Source organism: Leuresthes tenuis, unplaced genomic scaffold (genome assembly GCF_036924035.1).
Source record: "Leuresthes tenuis unplaced genomic scaffold, fLeuTen1.0.hap1 SCAF_141, whole genome shotgun sequence".
NCBI lineage: Eukaryota > Metazoa > Chordata > Actinopteri > Atheriniformes > Atherinopsidae > Leuresthes > Leuresthes tenuis.
The window spans coordinates 1-24,191 of record NW_027325495.1 but is presented as its reverse complement, the minus strand read 5'-3'; the positions used below and the strand labels follow the sequence as shown (position 1 = coordinate 24,191).

Below are 24,191 nucleotides of genomic sequence, written 5' to 3'. Positions count from 1 at the left end.
CAGACTTCAACACTGAGTGGTGAGGCCTCTACAGGCCCCTCCCCTTTTTGCTCCTCACTTCCAATCCAAGCTTTTGGCGGGAAGTTTGAATTTATTGGGTCAACCTCTTCACTTTGTTCACCAACTGCCACCTTTGGTCCTTCTCTTTGTTGGCTTGACTGTGGCTTTACCGTCTTTAATTTGTTGGCAAAAGATTTAGGGCAATCTCTGAAGAGGTGATTTAATTCTCCACAGAGATTACATTTCCTGCCATTTGGACACTCTCCAAAAGTTTGCCCAATTTCTCTGCTCTTCCCACATAACACCTTGGTACAAGCCTCAACCAGGTGCCCATGCTCACCACACTTGCGGCAGAACTTGGGCTGCCCCTGGTAGTGGATGTAACCTCGGTTTTCAAGGTGGCCAGAGTGTCGCCCACCCGCTGCACTGAGCACTCTTCAGCCCTTTTAAATGGTATAACATTGCACTCCCGCACGCTCCAGCAAGCACCATTCAAGCAACAACTTTGCACTCCAGCTTCGAACATCGGCACAGTCGCAACAAGTAAGGCGACTCTACTCAGAGAAGTCACTCTGCACAGTAAGAAGATTTCTTTTGCACAGACAGAAAAGGCTTTACCCGCAAAGGTAAAGCCTGCCAAAAATAGAAACAACTCATTAGTGCTGCTCTCCACAGAAATCTTTAGTAAAAGGCGAAAGACTTGTACGTTATGAAGAGAAACCAGAGTACGATTATCCGTCAGTGCGGGAGCAGGGCAACAGGCTAGTTGGCATAGCCACCTTCCCCATGGTGAGCTTTGCTTGGTTGAGACGCTTGCTCCCCCCCCCCCCTTGCTCCTCGGCTGACCAACTAGGAACAATCGGGCCCTATTCGATGGCTGCCTTGTCTTTTACTCTGTGCAAAAGACAAGGCAGCAACAAAAACACCACGAGAATCCCGTATTGAGGCTTTGTTCTGATCGCTCATTCGGTGTCGCGTTTTTTTCAAGCAATTCTCTCGGTTAGCCCACACTCGGCTCGCTCCCATAGCCGTGTTAAAGTCTACTTCGCATTCACTCTCTTTTCTCAGCAGACTCTTGGGATTTTATCTATAAAATGAATTCCTTCACTCAAACTATGTGAAAACTGCTTTGTCCTTAATATTTACCATGTCTAGAAAGATTTAAACAAAAAAAACAACGTTGTACTTTGCAGTAAAAGAAAGAGCAAATCTAAAGTTTCAGGAATCCGAGAATAAGCTTACTTTCATGAGTTCTTCACGATTTCGGATTTTGCTATAAAATGAATTCCTTCACTCAAACTAAATTAAAACTGCTAAACCGCTAATCTGTTATATGTAAGGCAGATGTCAAATTCACCGAAATAGGATCAAAGGGTATTCGGCCAATCGAGCTGTAGCAGCTTCGGTAAAAGAGTATAAGTTGAAGAGTTTGTGAATAAAGGTGTGCGCACACATAGTGTGCTGTACGAAAATAGGCAGGGAGCAATGCCGGCTGGGGTATATGTTCTTGTATGTTGTCTGACTGTTTGATTTGAATGTGTTGTGTAAGTGTCCTGTTGAATGTTACATGTTTGGGCTTTGACACGCTTCACTGTGGTTGCTAACTGTGTGGTGTGTCCTGAAATGTTATATGTTTGGGCTGTGTGCTTGCTTAATGCTTAATGCTTGTCAGTAGCTACCCACTTATTCATATATAGCAACTGACAACATAAGAAGTCCGGACATACTTTGATAGTAGTTGTAGAAGTATCCTTATTGATAATAGATCACTAATTCATAGTGATAGAACAGTAGATGAACAGGTGCTTGCACATGTCTCACGAAAATAAAATGGGCGTATGATTGCTGACGGCAGAGCAATACTGCCAACTTATGAGTTCTTGTGGCAAACTTGATTCAGTGTCTTGACGTGTATACGCTGTTTCGCTGACTTGATTGTCACAAGAAACAAAGTGTGTTTGATAAGATCCGACCATTTTATTACGGGAGGATCAGTATGTATGGATTCTGATGTGACTGATAAACCCATTCGTATCTTAAGCATAATCTAATACGTGAGACAACGCCCTGGCACACGATAAAAAAAAAAAAAGAGAGAGAGCGGTTTTGTGTCCCCACAGTCCATAATGTAGAAAAGAGAGAAAAAACCCTTTCTGATTTGGTGTGTGTGCTCATAGTGCAGAGTGTAGAGAAAAGAAAGCCGTTTTGGTGTCACGGGTGTTGTGACTTACACACACACATTTCTAAATTGAGAAAGGAAATTATTTTAGAGGAAGCACGAGAGATTAGATCCCACATTTGTTGATAGGCATTCATTTATTTCTTCACTTCTGATGAAGTTTCAACAATAAACAACAAACTTTGTATTATGAGAAAGAACCAGACTCATTCTTCAGGAATCCGAAAATAAGCTCTATTTTATGAGTTATGCACGAATTCGGATTCTCCTATAAAACGAATTCATTAACTCAAACCAAGTTAAGACTGCTTTGTCCTTCATATTTATTCATGTCTAATCAAGTTTCAACGATAAACAACGTTGTACTTTGTAGAATGAGAAAGAACTTCTTCAGCAATAAGCATCTCTCGACATATGACGAAATACAGATTTTGCTATAAAATTAATTCCTTCTATCAGCCTGACTTAAAACTGTTTGTCCTCCTTATTTATCCACTTGAAATCAAGTTTCAACAATTAAAAAAAATTTGTAGTTTGAGAAAGAACAACTTAATCTTCAGCAATCAGTATAAAAAGAGGTGCAAATGCCAACCATACATACCTAAAAGGTGGAGCGGAAGTATTCAGCTGCAAGTAGGTGTGAATGTTCGACCATAATTTGTAAAAAGCGGGTAAGAAAAGGTTCGAATGCCCGACTATATATTAACAAAAGCGGGAGGAGAGGTCTTCGGATGAGAGTGGGTGAGAATTTCCAACCATAATCTATAAAATACGGTGAAAAAAAATATGTGAATGCCTCATAGAACACTAAAAGCGGAAGTGTTCGGCTGCAAGAAGGTGTGAATGTCCGACTATATTTGGTGAAAAGCAGGTGAAGCAAGGTCTGAATGCCCAACCTTACATCATCAAAAGCGAGATCAGAGGTGTTTGGCTGCAAGAAGGCCATAGTTTGCCAAAAGCGGGTAAGCTGCGAATGACCGACTAAATATCAACAAAAGTGGGGGCGGAGGTCTTCGGATGCAAGTGGGTGTGAATATCCCACCATACAAGTATGGTGGAGAGGAAGCTGTGAATGGCCGACCATAGTAAAAGGCGGGTGAGAGAAGGTGCGAATGTCAAACCATACATAATCAAAAAAGGGAGCGGAGGTGTTCTGCTGTAAGAAGGTGTGAATGTCCAACCATAGTTGGTAAAAAGCGGGTAAGAAAAGGTTAAAATACCCGACTGTACACAATCAATAGCGGGAGCGGAGTTGTTCGGCTACTAAAAGGTGTGAAAGTCCGACCATGGTTTGTAAAAAGCGGGTAAGAAAAGGTGCGAATGCCCGACAATGTATGATCAAAAGAGGGAGTGGAGGTTTTCGGCTGCAAGAAGGTCTGAATGTCCAACCATAATTTGTAAAAACCGGGGAAGAAAAGGCTCGAAAGCCCGACTATACACCATCAAAAGTGGGGGCGGAGGTGTTCAGCTGCAAGAAGGTGTGAATGTCTACCCATAATTACTGAAAAATGGGTAAGAAAAGGTGCGAATGCCTAACCATACATCATCAAAAGAGGGAGCGGAGGTGTTCCGCTGTAAGACGGTGTGAATGTCCGACCATAGATGGTAAAAAGCGGGTAAGAAAAGGTTAAATTACCCGACTGTACACAATCAAAAGAGGGAGCGGAGTTGTTCAGCTAAGAGAAGGTGTGGAAGTCCGACCTTGGTTTGTAAAAAGCGGGTAAGAAAAGGTTCGTATGCCCGAATATACACCATCAAAAGCGGAAGCGGAGGTGTTCGGCTGCAAGATATTGTGAACGTCCGACCAAAGTTTGTAAAAAGCAGTTAAGAAAAGGTTCGAATATCTAACCAAACATAATCAAAAGCGGGAGCAGAGCTGTTCGACTGGAAGTAGGTGTGAATGTCAGATCATAATTTGCAAAAAGCTGATGAGAAAGGGTGAGAATGCCCGACTATACACCATCAAATGCGGTAGCGGAGTTGTTCGGCTGTGAGTAGGTGTGAATCTCCAACCATAATTGCTGAAAAATGTGTTAGAAAAGGTAAAAATGCCGGTCCATACATAATCAAAATCGGGAGAGGTGGTGTTCAGCTGCAAGAAGGTCTAAATGTCCATCAATAATTGCTAGAAAACATGAAAGAAAATTTTCAAAAATCAAACCACACATGATCATAAGTGGGAGAGGAGGTGTTCAGCTGCAAGAAGGTGTGAATGTCCACCCATAATACCTGAAAAATGGGTAAAAAAAAGGTGCGAATGCCCAACCATACATCATCAAAAGCAGGAGTGCATGTGTTCGGCTACAAGAAGGTGTGAACGTCCAACCAAAGTTTGTAAAAAGCAGTTAAGAAAAGGTTCGAATATCCAACCATACATAATCAAAAGCGGGAGCAGAGCTGTTCGACTGCAAGTAGGTGTGAATGTCAGATCATAATTTGCAAAAAGCTGATGAGAAAGGGTGAGAATGCCCGACTATACACCATCAAATGCGGGAGCGGAGTTGTTCGGCTGTGAGTAGGTGTGAATCTCCGACCATAATTGCTGAAAAATGTGTTAGAAAAGGTAAGAATGCCGGTCCATACATCATCAAAAGCGAGAGAGGTTGTGTTCGGCTGCAAGTAGGTGTGAATGTCCAGCCATAATTACTCACAAACGGGTAAGAAAAGGTAGTATTGCCAGACCATATATGATCAAAACAGGGAGCGGAGGTGGTTCAGCTGCAAGAAGGTTTGAATGTCCGACTAAAGTTCAAATATATTAACAAAAGCGGGAGGAGAGGTCTTCGGATGAGAGTGGTTGAAAATTTCCAACCATAATGTATAAAATGCGGTGAAAAAAAGGTGTGATAGAACACTAAAAGGTGGAGCGGAAGTGTTCGGCTGCAAGAAGGTGTGAATGTTCGACTATATTTGGTGAAAAGCAGGTGAAGCAAGGTCTGAATGCCCAACCTTACATCATCAAAAGCGAGATCAGAGGTGTTTGGCTGCAAGAAGGCCATAGTTTGCCAAAAGCGGGTAAGGTGCGAATGTCCGACTAAATATCAACAAAATTTGGGGCGGAGGTCTTCGGATGCAAGTGGGTGTGAATGTCCGACTATATTTGGTGAAAAGCAGGTGAAGCAAGGTCTGAATGCCCAACCTTACATCATCAAAAGCGAGATCAGAGGTGTTTGGCTGCAAGAAGGCCATAGTTTGCCAAAAGCGGGTAAGGTGCGAATGACCGACTAAATATCAACAAAAGTGGGGGCGGAGGTCTTCGGATGCAAGTGGGTGTGAATATCCCACCATACAAGTATGGTGGAGAGGAAGCTGTGAATGGCCGACCATAGTAAAAGGCGGGTGAGAGAAGGTGCGAATGTCAAACCATACATAATCAAAACAGGGAGCGGAGGTGTTCTGCTGTAAGAAGGTGTGAATGTCCAACCATAGTTGGTAAAAAGCGGGTAAGAACAGGTTAAAATTCCCGACTGTACACAATCAATAGCGGGAGCGGAGTTGTTCGGCTACTAAAAGGTGTGAAAGTCCGACCATGGTTTGTAAAAAGCGGGTAAGAAAAGGTGCGAATGCCCGACAATGTATGATCAAAAGAGGGAGTGGAGGTTTTCGGCTGCAAGAAGGTCTGAATGTCCAACCATAGTAAGTAATAGGTGGGTAAGAAAAGGCTCGAATGCCCGACTATACACCATCAAAAGCGGAAGCGGAGGTGTTCGGCTGCAAGACGGTGTGAACGTCCGACCAAAGTTTGTAAAAAGCATTAAGAAAATGTTCGAATATCCAACCAAACATAATCAAAAGCGGGAGCAGAGCTGTTCGACTGCAAGTAGGTGTGAATGTCAGATCATAATTTGCAAAAAGCTGATGAGAAAGGGTGAGAATGCCCGACTATACACCATCAAATGCGGGAGCGGAGGTGTTCGGCTGCAAGTAGGTGTGAATGTTCGACCATAATTTGTAAAAAGCGGGTAAGAAAAGGTTCGAATGCCCGACTATATATTTACCAAAGCAGGAGGAGAGGTCTTCGGATAAGAGTGGGTGAGAATTTCCAACCATAATCTATAAAATGCGGTGAAAAAAAAGGTGTGAATACCCCATAGAACACTAAAAGGTGGAGCAGAAGTGTTCGGCTGCAAGAAGGTGTGACTGTTCGACTATATTTGGTGAAAAGCAGGTGAAGCAAGGTCTGAATGCCTAACCTTACATCATCAAAAACTAGATCAGAGGTGTTTGGCTGCAAGAAGGCCATAGTTTGCCAAAAGCGGGTAAGCTGCGAATGACCGACTAAATATCAACAAAAGTGGGGGCGGAGGTCTTCGGATGCAAGTGGGTGTGAATATCCCACCATACAAGTATGGTGGAGAGGAAGCTGTGAATGGCCGACCATAGTAAAAAGCGGGTGAGAAAAGGTGCGAATGTCCAATCATACATGATCAAAACAGGGAGCGGAGGTGTTTGGCTGCGACAAGGTGTGTATGTCCACCCATAATTAATGAAAAGCGGGCAACAAGTAGGTTTGAATACCCATCATCAAAAGCAGGAGTGGATGTGTTCCGCTACAAGAAGGTTTGAATGTCTGACCATAGTTTGTAAAAAGCGGGTAAGAAAAGGTTCGAGTGCCCGAACATACACCATCAAAAGAGGGAGCGGAGGTGTTCCGCTGTAAGACGGTGTGAATGTCCAACCATAGTTGGTAAAAAGCGGGTAAGAAAAGGTTAAAATACCCGACTGTACACAATCAATAGCGGGAGCGGAGGTGTTCAGCTTCAAGACGGTCTGAATGTCCATCAATAATTGCTAGAAAACATGAAAGAAAATTTTCGAATATCAAACTGCACATGATCATAAGCAGGAGAGGAGGTGTTCAGCTGCAAGAAGTTGTGAATGTCTACCCATAATTACTGAAAAATGGGTAAGAAAAGGTGCGAATGCCTAACCATACATCATCAAAAGAGGGAGCGGAGGTGTTCCGCTGCAAGAAGGTCTGAATGTCCAACCATAATTTGTAAAAACCGGGGAAGAAAAGGCTCGAAAGCCCGACTATACACCATCAAAAGTGGGAGCGGAGGTGTTCAGCTTCAAGACGGTCTGAATGTCCATCAATAATTGCTAGAAAACATGAAAGAAAATTTTCGAATATCAAACTACACATGATCATAAGCAGGAGAGGAGGTGTTCAGCTGCAAGAAGTTGTGAATGTCTACCCATAATTACTGAAAAATGGGTAAGAAAAGGTGCGAATGCCTAACCATACATCATCAAAAGAGGGAGCGGAGGTGTTCCGCTGTAAGACGGTGTGAATGTCCGACCATAGATGGTAAAAAGCGGGTAAGAAAAGGTTAAATTACCCGACTGTACACAATCAAAAGAGGGAGCGGAGTTGTTCAGCTAAGAGAAGGTGTGAAAGTCCGACCTTGGTTTGTAAAAAGCGGGTAAGAAAAGGTTCGTATGCCCGAATATACACCATCAAAAGCGGAAGCGGAGGTGTTCGGCTGCAAGATATTGTGAACGTCCGACCAAAGTTTGTAAAAAGCAGTTAAGAAAAGGTTCGAATATCTAACCAAACATAAGAATGAGTCTTTTCCTTTGTAGAATGCCCGACTATAGACCATCAAATGCGGGAGCGGAGGTGTTCGGCTCTGAGTAGGTGTGAATGTCCGACCATAATTGCTGAAGAATGTGTTAGAAAAGGTAAGAATGCTGGACCATACATCATCAAAAGCGGTAGAGATGGTGTTCGGCTGCAAAAAGGTGTGACTGTTCGACTAAAGTTTGTAAAAAGTGGGTAAGACAAAGTGCGAATGCCTGACAATGTATGATCAAAAGCGGGAGCGGAGGTGTTCAGCTGCAAGAAGGTCTACATGTCCATCAATAATTGCTAGAAAACATGAAAGAAACTTTTCGAAAATCAAACCGCACATGATCATAAGGGTAAGAAAAGGTTAAAATACCCGACTGTACACAATCAATAGCGGGAGCGGATGTGTTTGGCTACAAGAAGGTGTGACAGTCCGACCATGGTTTGTAAAAAGCGGGTAAGAAAAGGTGCGAATGTCCGAAAATGTATGATCAAAAGAGAGAGCGGAGGTTTTCGGATACACGAAGGTTTGAATGTCCTACCATAGTTTGTAAATAGCGGGTAAGAAAAGGTTCGAATGCCCGACTATACACCATAAAAAGCGGGAGCGGAGGTGTTCCGCTGTAAGACGGTGTGAATGTCCGACCATAGTTGGTAAAAAGCGGGTAAGAAAAGGTTAAAATACCCGACTGTACACAATCAATAGCGGGAGCGGAAGTGTTCGGCTACAAGAAGGTGTGAAGAAGATGCAGTAGAAGAAGTTGAAATCCAAATACACATTGATAAATATGAAGGACAAAGCAGTTCCCACTTGCCCATTAGAAAATAAGCTTATTCTCGGATTCCTGATCCTTCAGTGTTGCTCTTTCTTCTACTGCAAAATACAGTGTTGTTCTTTGTTGAAGTCGATCTAGACATTGATAAATATGAAGGAAAAAGCAGTTTTAACTTGGTTTGAGTGAATGAATTAATTTTATACATAAAATCCGAAATCGTGCAGAACTCATGAAAATAAGCTTATTCTCGGATTCCTAAAACTTTTGATTGGCTCTTTCTTTTACTGCAAAGTACAACGTTGTTTTTTTGTTTAAATCTATCGAGACATTGATAAATATGAAGGTAAAAGCCGTTTTAACATAGTTTGAGTGAAGGAATTGATTTTATAGAAAAAATCCCAAATCATGCAGAACTCCTCAAAAGGGGCGTATGGCTTAATCACAAGTGTGGTTCTTTCTCATTCAGGGTAGTATGAGGAAGTTTATGCTTGAAATATATGTAGAAATGGGTACATATGAAGGACAAAGCAGTGTTAACTTAGTTTGAGTGAAGGAATTCATTTTATACATAAAATCCCAAATCATGCAGAACGTATGAAAAGAAGCTTATTCTCGGATTCCTGATCCTTCAGTTTTGCTCTTTCTTCTACTGCAAAATACAATGTTGTTCTTTGTTGAAGTCGATCTAGACATTGATAAATATGAAGGAAAAAGCAGTTTTAACTTGGTTTGAGTGAATGAATTCATTTTATACATAAAATCCGAAATCGTGCAGAACTCATGAAAATAAGCTTATTCTCGGATTCCTAAAACTTTTGATTTGCTCTTTCTTTTATTGCAAAGTACAACGTTGTTTTTTTGCTTAAATCTATTGAGACATTGATAAATATGAAGGACAAAGCAGTGTTAACTTAGTTTGAGTGAAGAAATTCATTTTATACATAAAATCCGAAATCGTGCAGAACGTATGAAAAGAAGCTTATTCTCGGATTCCTGATCCTTCAGTTTTGCTCTTTCTTCTACTGCAAAATACAATGTTGTTCTTTGTTGAAGTCGATCTAGACATTGATAAATATGAAGGAAAAAGCAGTTTTAACTTGGTTTGAGTGAATGAATTCATTTTATACATAAAATCCGAAATCGTGCAGAACTCATGAAAATAAGCTTATTCTCGGATTCCTAAAACTTTTGATTTGCTCTTTCTTTTATTGCAAAGTACAACGTTGTTTTTTTGTTTAAATCTATCGAGACATTGATAAATATGAAGGTAAAAGCCGTTTTAACATAGTTTGAGTGAAGGAATTGATTTTATAGATAAAATCCCAAATCATGCAGAACTCCTCAAAAGGGAGGTATGGCTTAATCACAAGTGTGGCTCTTTCTCATTCAGGGTAATATGAGGAAGTTTATGCTTGAAATATATGTAGAAATGGGTACATATGAAGGACAAAGCAGTGTTAACTTAGTTTGCGTGAAGAAATTCATTTTGGCATTCACACCTTGTCTTACCCGCTTTTTACAAACTTTAGTCGGACATTCAAACCTTCTTGCAGCTGAACCACCTCCACTCCCTGTTTTGATCATATATGGTCTGGCAATAGTACCTTTTCTTACCCGTTTGTGAGTAATTATGGCTGGACATTCACACCTTCTTGCAGCCAAACACAACCTCTCCCGCTTTTGATGATATATGGTCCGGCATTCTTACCTTTTCTAACACATTTTTCAGCAATTATGGTCGGACATTCACACCTACTCACAGACGAACACCTCCGCTCCCACATTTGATAGTGTATAGTCGGGCATTCTCACCCTTTCTCATCAGCTTTTTGCAAATTATGATCTGATATTCACACCTACTTGCAGTCGAACAGCTCTGCTCCCGCTTTTGATTATGTTTGGTTGGATATTCGAACATTTTCTTAATGCTTTTTACAAACTTTGGTCGGACGTTCACACCGTCTTGCAGCCGAACACCTCCGCTTCCGCTTTTGATGGTGTATAGTCGGGCATTCGAGCCTTTTCTTACCCACCTATTACTTACTATGGTTGGACATTCAAACCTTCTTGTAGCCGAACACATCCGCTCCTGCTTTTGATGATGTGTGATTTGGCATTCGCACCTTTTCTTACCCATTTTTCAGTAATTATTGGTCGGACATTCAGACCTTCTTGCACCTGAACACCTCTGCTCCCGCTTTTGATGGTGTATAGTCGGGCTTTCGAGCCTTTTCTTCTCCGATTTTTACAAATTATGGTTGGACATTCAGACCTTGCAGCCGAAAACCTCCGCTCCCTCTTTTGATCATACATTGTCGGGCATTCGCCCCTTGTCTTACACGGTTTTTACAAACTTTAGTCAGACATTCACACCTTGCAGCTGAACCACCTCCATTCCCTGTTTTGATCATGTGTGGTCTGGAAATACTACCTTTTCTTCCCCCGTTTGTGAGTAATTATGGCTGGACATTCACACCTACTTGCAGCCGAAAAACCACCTCTCCCGCTTTTGATGATGTATTGTCCGGCATTCTAGTCTTTTCTATCACATTTTTCAGCAATTATGATCTGACATTCACACCTACTTGCAGTCGAACAGCTCTGCTCCCGCTTTTGATTATGTTCGGTTGGATATTCAAACCTTTTCTTAACTGCTTTTTACAAACTTTGGTCGGACTTTCACACCTTCTTGCAGCCGAACACCCCCGCTTCCGCTTTTGATGGTATATATTCAGGTATTCGAACCTTCTCTTACCCGCTTTTTACAAACCATGGTTGGACTTTCATACCTTCTTGTAGCTGAACAACTCCACTCCTGCTTTTGATGATTTATGGTTGGACATTCGCATCTTTTCCTACCCATTTTTCAGTAATTATGGGTGGATATTCACATCTTCTTGCAGCTGAACACCTCCTCTCCCGCTAATGATCATGTAAGGTTTGATATTCGAAAATTTTCTTTCATGTTTTAAAGCAATTATTAATGGACATTCACACCTACTTGCAGCCGAACACCACCTCTCCCGCTTTTGATGATGTATGGACCGGCATTCTTACCTTTTCTAACACATTTTTCAGCAATTATGGTTGGAGAATCACACCTACTCACAGCCGAACAACTCCGCTACAGCATTTGATGGTGTATAGTCGGGATTTGTCACCCTTTCTCATCAGCTTTTTGCAAATTATTCTCTGACATTCACACCTACTTGCAGTCGAACAGCTCTGCTCCCGCTTTTGATTATGTTTGGTTAGATATTCGAACCTTTTCTTAACTGCTTTTTTACAAACTTTGGTCGGACGTTCACACCTTCTTGCAGCCGAACACCTACGCTTCCGGTTTTGATAGTGTATATTCGGGCATACGAACCTTTTCTTACCCGCTTTTTACAAACCATGGTCGGACTTTCACACCTTCTCTTAGCTGAACAACTCCGCTCCCTCTTTTGATTGTGTACAGTCGGGTATTTTAACCTTTTCTTACCCGCTTTTTACCAACTATGGTCGGACATTCACACCGTCTTACAGCGGAACACCTCCGCTCCCGCTTTTTATGGTGTATAGTCAGGCATTCGAACCTTTTCTTACCCGCTATTTACAAACTATGGTAGGACATTCAAAGCTTCGTGTATCCGAAAACCTCCGCTCTCTCTTTTGATCATACATTGTCGGACATTCGCACCTTTTCTTACCCGCTTTTTACAAACCATGGTCGGACTGTCACACCTTCTTGTAGCCGAACACATCCGCTCCCGCTATTGATTGTGTACAGTCGGGTATTTTAACCTTTTCTTACCCGCTTTATACCAACTATTGTTGGACATTCACACCGTCTTACAGCGGAACACCTCCACTCCCTCTTTTGATGGTGTATGTTCGGGCATTCGAACCTTTTCTTACCCGCTTTTTACAAACCATGGTCGGACTGTCACACCTTCTTGTAGCCGAACACATCCGCTCCCGCTATTGATTGTGTACAGTCGGGTATTTTAACCTTTTCTTACCCGCTTTATACCAACTATTGTTGGACATTCACACCGTCTTACAGCGGAACACCTCCTCTCCCGCTTATGATCATGTACGGTTTGATATTCGAAAATTTACTTTCTTATTTTAAAGCAATTATTGATGGACATTCAAACCTTCTTTTTGATGGTGTATAGTCGGGCTTTCGAGCCTTTTCTTCCCGATTTTTACAAACCATGGTGTGATTTTCACACCTTCTTGTAGCCGAACAACTCCGCTCCCGCTATTGATTGTGTACAGTCGGGTATTTTAACCTTTTCTTACCCGCTTTTTACCAACTATGGTCGGACATTCACACCGTCTTACAGCGGAACACCTCTGCTCCCGCTTTTGATCATGTAAGGTTTGATATTCGAAAATTTTCTTTCATGTTTTAAAGCAATTATTAATGGACATTCACACCTACTTGCAGCCGAACACCACCTCTCCCGCTTTTGATGATGTATGGACCGGCATTCTTACCTTTTCTAACACATTTTTCAGCAATTATGGTTGGAGAATCACACCTACTCACAGCCGAACAACTCCGCTACCGCATTTGATGGTGTATAGTTGGGATTTCTCACCCTTTTTCATCAGCTTTTTGCAAATTATTCTCTGACACTCACACCTACTTGCAGTCGAACAGCTCTGCTCCCGCTTTTGATTATGTTTGGTTAGATATTCGAACCTTTTCTTAACTGCTTTTTTACAAACCTTGGTCGGACGTTCACACCTTCTTGCAGCCGAACACCTACGCTTCCGGTTTTGATAGTGTATATTCGGGCATACGAACCTTTTCTTACCCGCTTTTTACAAACCATGGTCGGACTTTCACACCTTCTCTTAGCTGAACAACTCCGCTCCCTCTTTTGATTGTGTACAGTCGGGTATTTTAACCTTTTCTTACCCGCTTTTTACCAACTATGATCGGACATTCACACCGTCTTACAGCGGAACACCTCCGCTCCCTCTTTTGATGGTGTATGTTCGGGCATTCGAACCTTTTCTTACCCGCTTTTTACAAACTATGGTCAGACATTCACACCTTCTTGCAGCCGAACACTTCCGCTCTACCTTTTAGTGTTCTATGGGGTATTCACACCTTTTTTTTCACCGCATTTTATAGATTATGGTTGTAAATTCTCACCCACTCTTATCCGAAGACCTCTCCTCCTGCTTTGGTTAATATATAGTCGGGCATTCGAACCTTTTCTTACCCGCTTTTTACAAATTATGGTCGAACATTCACACCTACTTGCAGCCGAAAACCTCCGCTCCCGCTTTTGATGGTGTATAGTCGGGCTTTCGAGCCTTTTCTTCCCCGGTTTTTACAAATTATGTTTGGACATTCAGACCTTGCAGCCGAAAACCTCCGCTCCCTCTTTTGATCATACATTGTCAGGCATTCGCACCTACTTGCAGCCGAATACTTCCGCTCCACCTTTTAGTGATGTATGGTTGGCATTTGCACCTTTTCTTACCCTTTCTTACCCTACTGATTGCTTAAGATTAAGTTGTTTTTTCTCAAACTACAACATTTTTTTAATTGTTGAAACTTGATTTGAAGTGGATAAATAAGGAGGACAAACAGTTTTGAGTCAGGCTGATAGAAGGAATTAATTTTATAGCAAAATCTGTATTTCGTCATATGTCGAGAGATGCTTATTGCTGAAGAAGTACAAAGTACAACGTTGTTTATCGTTGAAACTTGATTAGACATGAATAAATATGAAGGACAAAGCAGTCTTAACTTGGTTAGAGTTAAGGTTTTATAGGAGAATCCGAATTCGTGCATAACTCGTAAAATAGAGCTTATTTTCGGATTCCTGAAGAATGAGTCTGGTTCTTTCTCATAATACAAAGTTTGTTGTTTATTGTTGAAACTTCATCAGAAGTGAAGAAATAAATGAATGCCTATCAACAAATGTGGGATCTAAACTCTAGTGCTTCCTCTAAAATAATTTCCTTTCTCAATTCAGAAATGTGTGTGTGTAAGTTACAACACCCGTGACACCAAAACGGCTTTCTTTTCTCTCTTTTCTCTACACTCTGCACTGTGAGAACACACACCAAATCAGAAAGGCTTTTTTCTCTCTTTTCTACATTATGGACTGTGGGGACACAAAACCGATCTCTCTTTTTTTTTTTGATTGTGTGCCAGGGCGTTGTCTCACGTATTAGATTATGCTTACGATACGAATGGGTTTATCAGTCACATCAGAATCCATACATACTGATCCTCCCGTAATAAAATGGTCGGATCTTATCAAACACACTTTGTTTCTTGTGACAATCAAGTCAGCGAAACAGCGTATACACGTCAAGAAACTGAATCAAGTTTGCCACAAGAACTCATAAGTTTGGCAGTATTGCTCTGCCGTCAGCAATCATACACCCATTTTATTTTCGTGAGACATGTGCAGGCACCTGTTCATCTACTGTTCTATCACTATGAATTAGTTTATCTATTATCAATAAGGATACTTCTACAACTACTATCAAAGTATGTCCAGACTTCTTATGTTGTCAGTTGCTATATATGAATAAGTGGGTAGCTACTGACAAGCATTAAGCATGTCACACAGCCCAAACATATAACATTTCAGGACACACCACACAGTTAACAACCACCGTGAAGTGTCAAAGCCCAAACATGTAACATTCAACAGGACACTTACACAAGACATTCTAATCAAACAGTCAGACAACATACAAGAACATATACCCCAGCCGGCATTGCTCCCTGCCTATTTTCCTACAGCTCACTATGTGTGCGCACACCTTTATTCACAAACTCTTCAACTTATACTCTTTTACCAAAGCTGCTACAGCTCGATTGGCCGAATACCCTTAGATCCTATTTCGGTGAATTTGACATCTGCCTTACATGTAACAGATTAGCGGTTTAGCAGTTTTAATTTAGTTTGAGTGAAGGAATTCATTTTATAGCAAAATCCGAAATCGTGAAGAACTCATGAAAGTAAGCTTATTCTCGGATTCCTGAAACTTTAGATTTGCTCTTTCTTTTACTGCAAAGTACAACGTTGGTTTTTTTTTGTTTAAATCTTTCTAGACATGGTAAATATGAAGGACAAAGCAGTTTTAACATAGTTTGAGTGAAGGAATTCATTTTATAGATAAAATCCCAAGAGTCTGCTGAGAAAAGAGAGTGAATGCGAAGTAGACTTTAACACGGCTCTGGGAGCGAGCCGAGTGTGGGCTAACCGGGAGAATTGCTTGAAAGAAACGCGACACCGAATGAGCGGTCAGAACAAAGCCTCAATACGGTGTTCCCGTGGTGTTTTTGTTGCTGCCTTGTCGATTGCACAGGGGCAAGCGTTTCAACCAAGCAACGCTCACCATGGGGAAGGTGGCTATGGCAACTAGCCTGATGCCCTGCTCCCGCAGTGACGGATAATCGTACTCTGGTTTCTCTTCATAACATACAAGTCTTTCGCCTTTTACTAAAGACTTTCGTGGAGAGCAGCACTAATGAGTTGTTTCTATTTTTGGCAGGCTTTACCTTTGCGGGTGAAGCCCTTTCTGTCTGTGCAAAAGAAATCTTGTTACTGTGCAGAGTGACTTCTCTGAGTAGAGTCGCCTTACTTGTTGCGATTTTGCCGATGTTCGAAGCTGGAGTGCAAAGTTGTTGCTTGAATGGTGCTTGCTGGAGCATGCGGGAGTGCAAAGTTATACCATTTAAAAGGGCTGAAGAGTGCTCAGTGCAGCGGGTGGGCGGAGGTGCAACGTGACACTCTGGCCACCTATGGCCATAAAAAGAACACTGCTACAAGTGCGCATTGTGCCAGCAAGGGCCCTCGGACCTGAAACAGTGGACAGTTATCGCTTCTCGGCCTTTTGGCTAAGATCAAGTGTAGTATCTGTTCTTATCAGTTTAATGTGTCCTCTATACGAGGACTACATATTAAATGGATTTTTAAGAATAGGAGTTGAAAAAGAAGCTTGCTCCGTTCACTCCAAGCATCGACCCAGTACTGCAGTGCCGCTGGGAACGGTGCGCTCTTCTCTGCTCTTGTGAAAAAGCAAACAGCGGTGCAGGATGGAAGTTTCAGGGAGACCAAGATGAAACTTTCTTTTAATCTGCTGAGAAAAGAGAGTGAATGCGAAGTAGACTTTAACACAGATCTGGAAGCGAGCCGAGTGTGGGCTAACCGGGAGAATTGCTTGAAAGAAACGTGACACCGAATGAGTGGTCAGAACAAAGCCTCAATACGGTGTTCCCGTGGTGTTTGTGGCTGCCTTGTCTTTTGCACAGAGTAAAAGACAAGGCAGCCATCGAATAGGGCCCGATTGTTCCTACTTGGTCAGCCGAGGAGCAAGGGGGGGGAGCAAGCGTCTCAACCAAGCAAATCTCACCAAGTAGGAACAATCGGGCCCTATTCGATTGCTGCAACACCTGAAAGAGATATTGATGCGACACCCGATCAAAAGCTTTTTCAAAGTCTAAATTTAAGATGACAAGCCGGGTGTTTCTGTCTCTAGCGTAATCAATGATGTCTCGAATCAGTACGAGGCTGTCGGTGAGTTGTCTCTCTGAGATGGCACAAGCCTGGTCTGGGTGAATTACCTCCTCTAAAACAGAGGACATCCGTGTCGTTAAAACCTTGCTAAAAAGTTTACAGTCAAAGTTTAAAAGTGTGATGGGCCTCCAATTCTTTAGGTCAGTCTTATCATTTTTATCAGAAGTGAAGAAATAAATGAATGCCTATCAACAAATGTTGGATCTAAACTCTAGTGCTTCCTCTAAAATAATTTCCTTTCTCAATTTAGAAATGTGTGTGTGTAAGTCACAACACCCGTGACACCAAAACGGCTTTCTTTTCTCTACACTCTGCACTGTGAGCACACACACCAAATCAGAAAGGCTTTTTTCTCTCTTTTCTACATTATGGACTGTGGGGACACCAAACCGCTCTCTCTTTTTTTTTTTATCGTGTGCCAGGGCGTTGTCTCACGTATTAGATTGTGCTTAAGATACGAATGGGTTTTATCAGTCACATCAGAATCCATACATACTGATCCTCCCGTAATAAAATGGTCGGATCTTATCAAACACACTTTGTTTCTTGTGACAATCAAGTCAGCGAAACAGCGTATACACGTCAAGACACTGAATCAAGTTTGCCACAAGAACTCATAAGTTTGGCAGTATTGCTCTGCCGTCAGCAATCATACATCAATTTTATTTTCGTGAGACATGTGCAGGCACCTGTTCATCTACTGTTCTATCACTATGAATTAGTTTATCTATTATCAATAAGGATACTTCTACAACTACTCTATCAAAGTATGTCCGGACTTCTTACGTTGTCAGTTGCTATATATGAATAAGTGGGTAGCTACTGAGAAGCATTAAGCATGTCACACAGCCCAAACATATAACATTTCAGGACACACCACACAGTTAACAACCACAGTGAAGCGTGTCAAAGCCCAGACATGTAACATTCAACAGGACACTTACACAACACATTCAAATCAAACAGTCAGACAACATACAAGAACATATACCCCAGTCGGCATTGCTCCCTGCCTATTTTCCTACAGCTCACCATGTGTGCGCACACCTTTATTCACAAACTCTTCAACTTATACTCTTTTACCGAAGCTGCTACAGCTCGATTGGCCGAATACCGAATAATCCTAATTCGGTGAATTTGACATCTGCCTTACATGTAACAGATTAGCGGTTTAGCAGTTTTAATTTAGTTTGAGTGAAGGAATTCATTTTATAGCAAAATCCGAAATCGTGAAGAACTCATGAAAGTAAGCTTATTCTCGGATTCCTGAAACTTTAGATTTGCTATTTCTTTTACTGCAAAGTACAACGTTGGTTTTTTTGTTTAAATCTTTCAAGACATGGTAAATATGAAGGACAAAGCAGTTTTAACATAGTTTGAGTGAAGGAATTCATTTTATTGATAAAATCCCAAAAGTCTGCTGAGAAAAGAGAGTGAATGCGATGTAGACTTTAACACGGCTCTGGGAGCGAGCCGAGTGCGGGCTAACCGGGAGAATTGCTTGAAAGAAACGCGACACCGAATGAGTGGTCAGAACAAAGCCTCAATACGGTGTTCCCGTGGTGTTTGTGGCTGCCTTGTCTTTTGCACAGAGTAAAAGACAAGGCAGCCATCGAATAGGGCCCGATTGTTCCTACTTGGTCAGCCGAGGAGCAAGGGGGGGGGAGCAAGCGTCTCAACCAAGCAAATCTCACCAAGTAGGAACAATCGGGCCCTATTCGATTGCGGCAACACCTGAAAGAGATATTGATGCGACACCCGATCAAAAGCTTTTTCAAAGTCTAAATTTAAGATGACAAGCCGGGTGTTTCTGTCTCTAGCGTAATCAATGATGTCTCGAATCAGTACGAGGCTGTCGGTGAGTTGTCTCTCTGAGATGGCACAAGCCTGGTCTGGGTGAATTACCTCCTCTAAAACAGAGGACATCCGTGTCGTTAAAACCTTGCTAAAAAGTTTACAGTCAAAGTTTAAAAGTGTGATGGGCCTCCAATTCTTTAGGTCAGTCTTATCATTTTTATCAGAAGTGAAGAAATAAATGAATGCCTATCAACAAATGTTGGATCTAAACTCTAGTGCTTCCTCTAAAATAATTTCCTTTCTCAATTTAGAAATGTGTGTGTGTAAGTCACAACACCCGTGACACCAAAACGGCTTTCTTTTCTCTACACTCTGCACTGTGAGCACACACACCAAATCAGAAAGGCTTTTTTCTCTCTTTTCTACATTATGGACTGTGGGGACACCAAACCGCTCTCTCTTTTTTTTTTTATCGTGTGCCAGGGCGTTGTCTCACGTATTAGATTGTGCTTAAGATACGAATGGGTTTTATCAGTCACATCAGAATCCATACATACTGATCCTCCCGTAATAAAATGGTCGGATCTTATCAAACACACTTTGTTTCTTGTGACAATCAAGTCAGCGAAACAGCGTATACACGTCAAGACACTGAATCAAGTTTGCCACAAGAACTCATAAGTTTGGCAGTATTGCTCTGCCGTCAGCAATCATACATCAATTTTATTTTCGTGAGACATGTGCAGGCACCTGTTCATCTACTGTTCTATCACTATGAATTAGTTTATCTATTATCAATAAGGATACTTCTACAACTACTCTATCAAAGTATGTCCGGACTTCTTACGTTGTCAGTTGCTATATATGAATAAGTGGGTAGCTACTGAGAAGCATTAAGCATGTCACACAGCCCAAACATATAACATTTCAGGACACACCACACAGTTAACAACCACAGTGAAGCGTGTCAAAGCCCAGACATGTAACATTCAACAGGACACTTACACAACACATTCAAATCAAACAGTCAGACAACATACAAGAACATATACCCCAGTCGGCATTGCTCCCTGCCTATTTTCCTACAGCTCACCATGTGTGCGCACACCTTTATTCACAAACTCTTCAACTTATACTCTTTTACCGAAGCTGCTACAGCTCGATTGGCCGAATACCGAATAATCCTAATTCGGTGAATTTGACATCTGCCTTACATGTAACAGATTAGCGGTTTAGCAGTTTTAATTTAGTTTGAGTGAAGGAATTCATTTTATAGCAAAATCCGAAATCGTGAAGAACTCATGAAAGTAAGCTTATTCTCGGATTCCTGAAACTTTAGATTTGCTATTTCTTTTACTGCAAAGTACAACGTTGGTTTTTTTGTTTAAATCTTTCAAGACATGGTAAATATGAAGGACAAAGCAGTTTTAACATAGTTTGAGTGAAGGAATTCATTTTATTGATAAAATCCCAAAAGTCTGCTGAGAAAAGAGAGTGAATGCGAAGTAGACTTTAACACGGCTCTGGGAGCGAGCCGAGTGCGGGCTAACCGGGAGAATTGCTTGAAAGAAACGCGACACCGAATGAGCGGTCAGAACAAAGCCTCAATACGGTTTTCCCGTGGTGTTTTTGTTGCTGCCTTGTCTTTTGCACAGAGTAAAAGACAAGGCAGCCATCGAATAGGGCCCGATTGTTCCTACTTGGTCAGCCGAGGAGCAAGGGGGGGGGGGGGGGGGGGGGGGGGCAAGCGTCTCAACCAAGCAAAGCTCACCATGGGGAAGGTGGCTATGCCAACTAGCCTGATGCCCTGCTCCCGCAGTGACGGATAATCGTACTCTGGTTTCTCTTCATAACGTACAAGTCTTTCGCCTTTTACTAAAGACTTCTGTGGAGAGCAGCACTAATGAGTTGTTTCTATTTTTGGCAGGCTTTACCTTTGCGGGTGAAGCCCTTTCTGTCTGTGCAAAAGAAATCTTGTTACTGTGCAGAGTGACTTCTCTGAGTAGAGTCGCCTTACTTGTTGCGACTGTGCCGATGTTCGAAGCTGGAGTGCAAAGTTGTTGCTTGAATGGTGCTTGCTGGAGCGTGCGGGAGTGCAAAGTTATACCATTTAAAAGGGCTGAAGAGTGCTCAGTGCAGCAGGTGGGCGGAGGTGCAAAGTGACACTCTGGCCACCTATGGCCATAAAAAGAACAGGGGTGTTAGCGGACAAGTGCGCATTGTGCCAGGAAGGGCCCTCGGACGTGAACCAGTGGACAGTTGTCGCTTCTCGGCCTTTTGGCTAAGATCAAGTGTAGTATCTGTTCTTATCAGTTTAATATCTGATATGTCCTCTATACGAGGACTACATATTAAATGGATTTTTAGCAATAGGAGTTGAAAAAGTAGCTTGCTCCGTTCACTCCAAGCATTGACCCCGTACTGCAGTGCCGCTGGGAACGGTGCGCTCTTCTCTACTCTTGTGAAAAAGCAAACAGCGGTGCAGGATGCAAGTTTCAGGGAGCCCAAGATGAAACTTTCTTTTAGTCTGCTGAGAAAAGAGAGTGAATGCGAAGTAGACTTTAACACGGCTCTGGGAGCGAGTCGAGTGCGGGCTAACCGGGAGAATTGCTTGAAAGAAACGCCATACCAAATGAGCGGTCAGAACAAAGCCTCAATACGGTGTTCCCGTTGTGTTTTTGTTGCTGCCGCTGTTTGCTTTTTCACAAGAGCGCACCTGTTGAGGGGGGGCCTGGGGGGGCCTGGGTGATGGTGGGTCTCAGGCCCGGGCTGCTGCGACTGGTGTGACCGGGTGGTTTGTTTGTATGTTTTTTGTTGTTGTTTGTTTGTTTTTTGTAGAGGTCCTCCGGAGTGGGGTTGGGTTGAGTGGGGTGGGGCGGGATGGGTACCTTCTGGGGGTACAGTAGCTCCCAGAATATGGTCGCTGCAGGCCCCGAGCCTGGTGGACATCAGGCCCTCCTGTCCTGTGTTGGCTCCCTTTTAAAAAGTACAGAACTTAGAACAGGTCTAGTCCCTGGCTTTCGGCAGAACTGTCTTCTTTACTTTTTTTTTTTTTTCCCCTTATCGTGTTCAGCATTATGGCAGCAGAATTGTAGTCTGAATACCTTTGATGCCAAACAGATTTGCTTTGCCAAGGGAAGTTTTATAAATGTAAAGCTCCCCATGATGCCCATTTATTTATTTCTGTTTACATTATATGACATGTAATAGAACTGAACCGGACCGGGGGACAAGGAAAGAAGAAGAGGAAAGAAGAGAAAAACAGAACATACATCGCATACAACACAGCTGTGGATATAGATGACCTGAGACGACATGATAATACATCAACTGCTTAGCGACCATACTACTGGACTAATGAATGTGGTTGTGTGTGTGTGAGAACATGCAACACCCATGGCACAGGACCTACATGATAACCGTGCTTAGTTATGAGTGTATAAGCGTACAGGGCCACAATCCACAGCCCCCCCAAGCAATCAGAAGCAGGCAGAGAGGGCCACAAGACCCAGGCCACCAGCAGCCCCCACAGAGCACAGAACCCAGGAAGCCCCACCGCAGGGGCAACCACGCATCCACCCAGAAGACTGCAGAGGAAGCCCCCGGAAAGAGCCCCCATAAGCATAGGGCAGAGGCCCTCCGGGAGCCAGGGGCAACAGCCCACCGACGTCGCCAGGCCCCAGCCGCCCAGACATGGGCCGTGCACTGGATCCGGGCCCCAGGAGCCCGAGCGCCCCCAAACCCCCCGACAGAGGCCCCACCCAATACCCAGGAGGGCCAAGCGCCCCAGACAGCCACACAGTGGGTCAGCGCCTGCCCCAGCACCCCTGGCCAAGTGCCCTGGGAGTCAAGACGTGCCCACAGGTGGGTGAAGTCGCGAGCAGCGGAGAGAGGCCACGCCGCCCCCCCCATCGGGAGAAGCACAGGCAGGCCAGGCGACAGCAAGTCCAAGATCCAGGCCCAATCATTACCACACACACTTTCATGTCCCATACATCCACACGTCCTCCCTCCCTCGACTCCGCTGGGGTGTAGTGCAGCGGGCACACCAGGGGGCCAGCAGCCCCCCAGCCACCACAGACCCCAAACCAGCAGAACAATTAATTAATCCTCCTGGCCCCTCCCGCCCCGAGCAGCAACCAGGAAGCAGGGGTGTGCGAAGAAGACCCCTCCCCTCACCCTTCTGGCTCTTCAATATTTTCTAATAGTGAGCAATTAAAATTGAGGGGCAGCCAAACTTGTAGAACTGGGAGCGTGGCCCTCTGGGCAGCCTACATACCCAAAGAGCCCCGCCCACCAGATGCCACTCAGTGTAACCACCCCCCAAGACCTAATGTGTGTGTGTGAGTGTGTTTGATAAGTAGTAATGTCTAAGGTGTAATTAAAACAGGGGTGGGAACTGCAGAGTGCAACTACTGCAGAGTCCACTACACCCCACCGAACACACACGCCCCCAAAACCCTTCATGTGTGAGTGTGTGCTGTGTACAGGAGCCAGAAGGGAGAATGGGGATATACACTGGGGGCAGCCAGGGACTGGCTGCAATAGGCATCCCCGCTACCAGGGAGCCAACACAGGACAGGAGGGCCTGATGTCCACCAGGCTCGGGGCCTGCAGCGACCATATTCTGGGAGCTACTGTACCCCCAGAAGGTACCCATCCCGCCCCACCCCACTCAACCCAACCCCACTCCGGAGGACCTCTACAAAAAACAAACAAACAACAACAAAAAACAAACAAACAAACCACCCGGTCACACCAGTCGCAGCAGCCCGGGCCTGAGACCCACCATCACCCAGGCCCCCCCAGAGCCCCCCTCAACAGGTGCGCTCTTGTGAAAAAGCAAACAGCGGCAGCAACAAAAACACAACGGGAACACCGTATTGAGGCTTTGTTCTGACCGCTCATTTGGTATGGCGTTTCTTTCAAGCAATTCTCCCGGTTAACCGACACTCGGCTCGCTCCCATAGCCGGGTTAAAGTCTACATCGCATTCACTCTCTTTTCTCAGCAGACTAAAAGAAAGTTTCATCTTGGGCTCCCTGAAACTTGCATCCTGCACCGCTGTTTGCTTTTTCACAAGAGTAGAGAAGAGCGCACCGTTCCCAGCGGCACTGCAGTACGGGGTCAATGGTTGGAGTGAACGGAGCAAGCTACTTTTTCAACTCCTATTGCTAAAAATCCATTTAATATGTAGTCCTCGTATAGAGGACATATCAGATATTAAACTGATAAGAACAGATACTACACTTGATCTTAGCCAAAAGGCCGAGAAGCGACAACTGTCCACTGGTTCACGTCCGAGGGCCCTTCCTGGCA

At 43.4% G+C, this 24,191-nt stretch overlaps 6 non-coding genes across 6 annotated transcripts; 4 read left to right on the top strand and 2 right to left on the bottom strand.

Annotated features, from left to right (window-relative positions):
* Positions 1–614: 614 nt before the first annotated feature.
* LOC140287509 (U5 spliceosomal RNA) lies at positions 615–729 on the bottom strand. The gene has a single exon (XR_011911664.1). It is a non-coding gene; the product is annotated as a U5 spliceosomal RNA (small nuclear RNA).
* Positions 730–15,955: 15,226 nt separating this feature from the next.
* On the top strand, positions 15,956–16,069 carry LOC140287513 (U5 spliceosomal RNA). The gene has a single exon (XR_011911666.1). It is a non-coding gene; the product is annotated as a U5 spliceosomal RNA (small nuclear RNA).
* Positions 16,070–16,377: 308 nt separating this feature from the next.
* On the top strand, positions 16,378–16,561 carry LOC140287498 (U2 spliceosomal RNA). Its single transcript, XR_011911655.1, has one exon. It is a non-coding gene; the product is annotated as a U2 spliceosomal RNA (small nuclear RNA).
* Positions 16,562–20,704: 4,143 nt separating this feature from the next.
* Positions 20,705–20,818, top strand: LOC140287505 (U5 spliceosomal RNA). The gene has a single exon (XR_011911660.1). It is a non-coding gene; the product is annotated as a U5 spliceosomal RNA (small nuclear RNA).
* A 316-nt stretch (positions 20,819–21,134) lies between these two features.
* Positions 21,135–21,325, top strand: LOC140287495 (U2 spliceosomal RNA). The gene has a single exon (XR_011911652.1). It is a non-coding gene; the product is annotated as a U2 spliceosomal RNA (small nuclear RNA).
* A 2,636-nt stretch (positions 21,326–23,961) lies between these two features.
* LOC140287522 (U2 spliceosomal RNA) lies at positions 23,962–24,152 on the bottom strand. The gene has a single exon (XR_011911674.1). It is a non-coding gene; the product is annotated as a U2 spliceosomal RNA (small nuclear RNA).
* Positions 24,153–24,191: the final 39 nt, after the last annotated feature.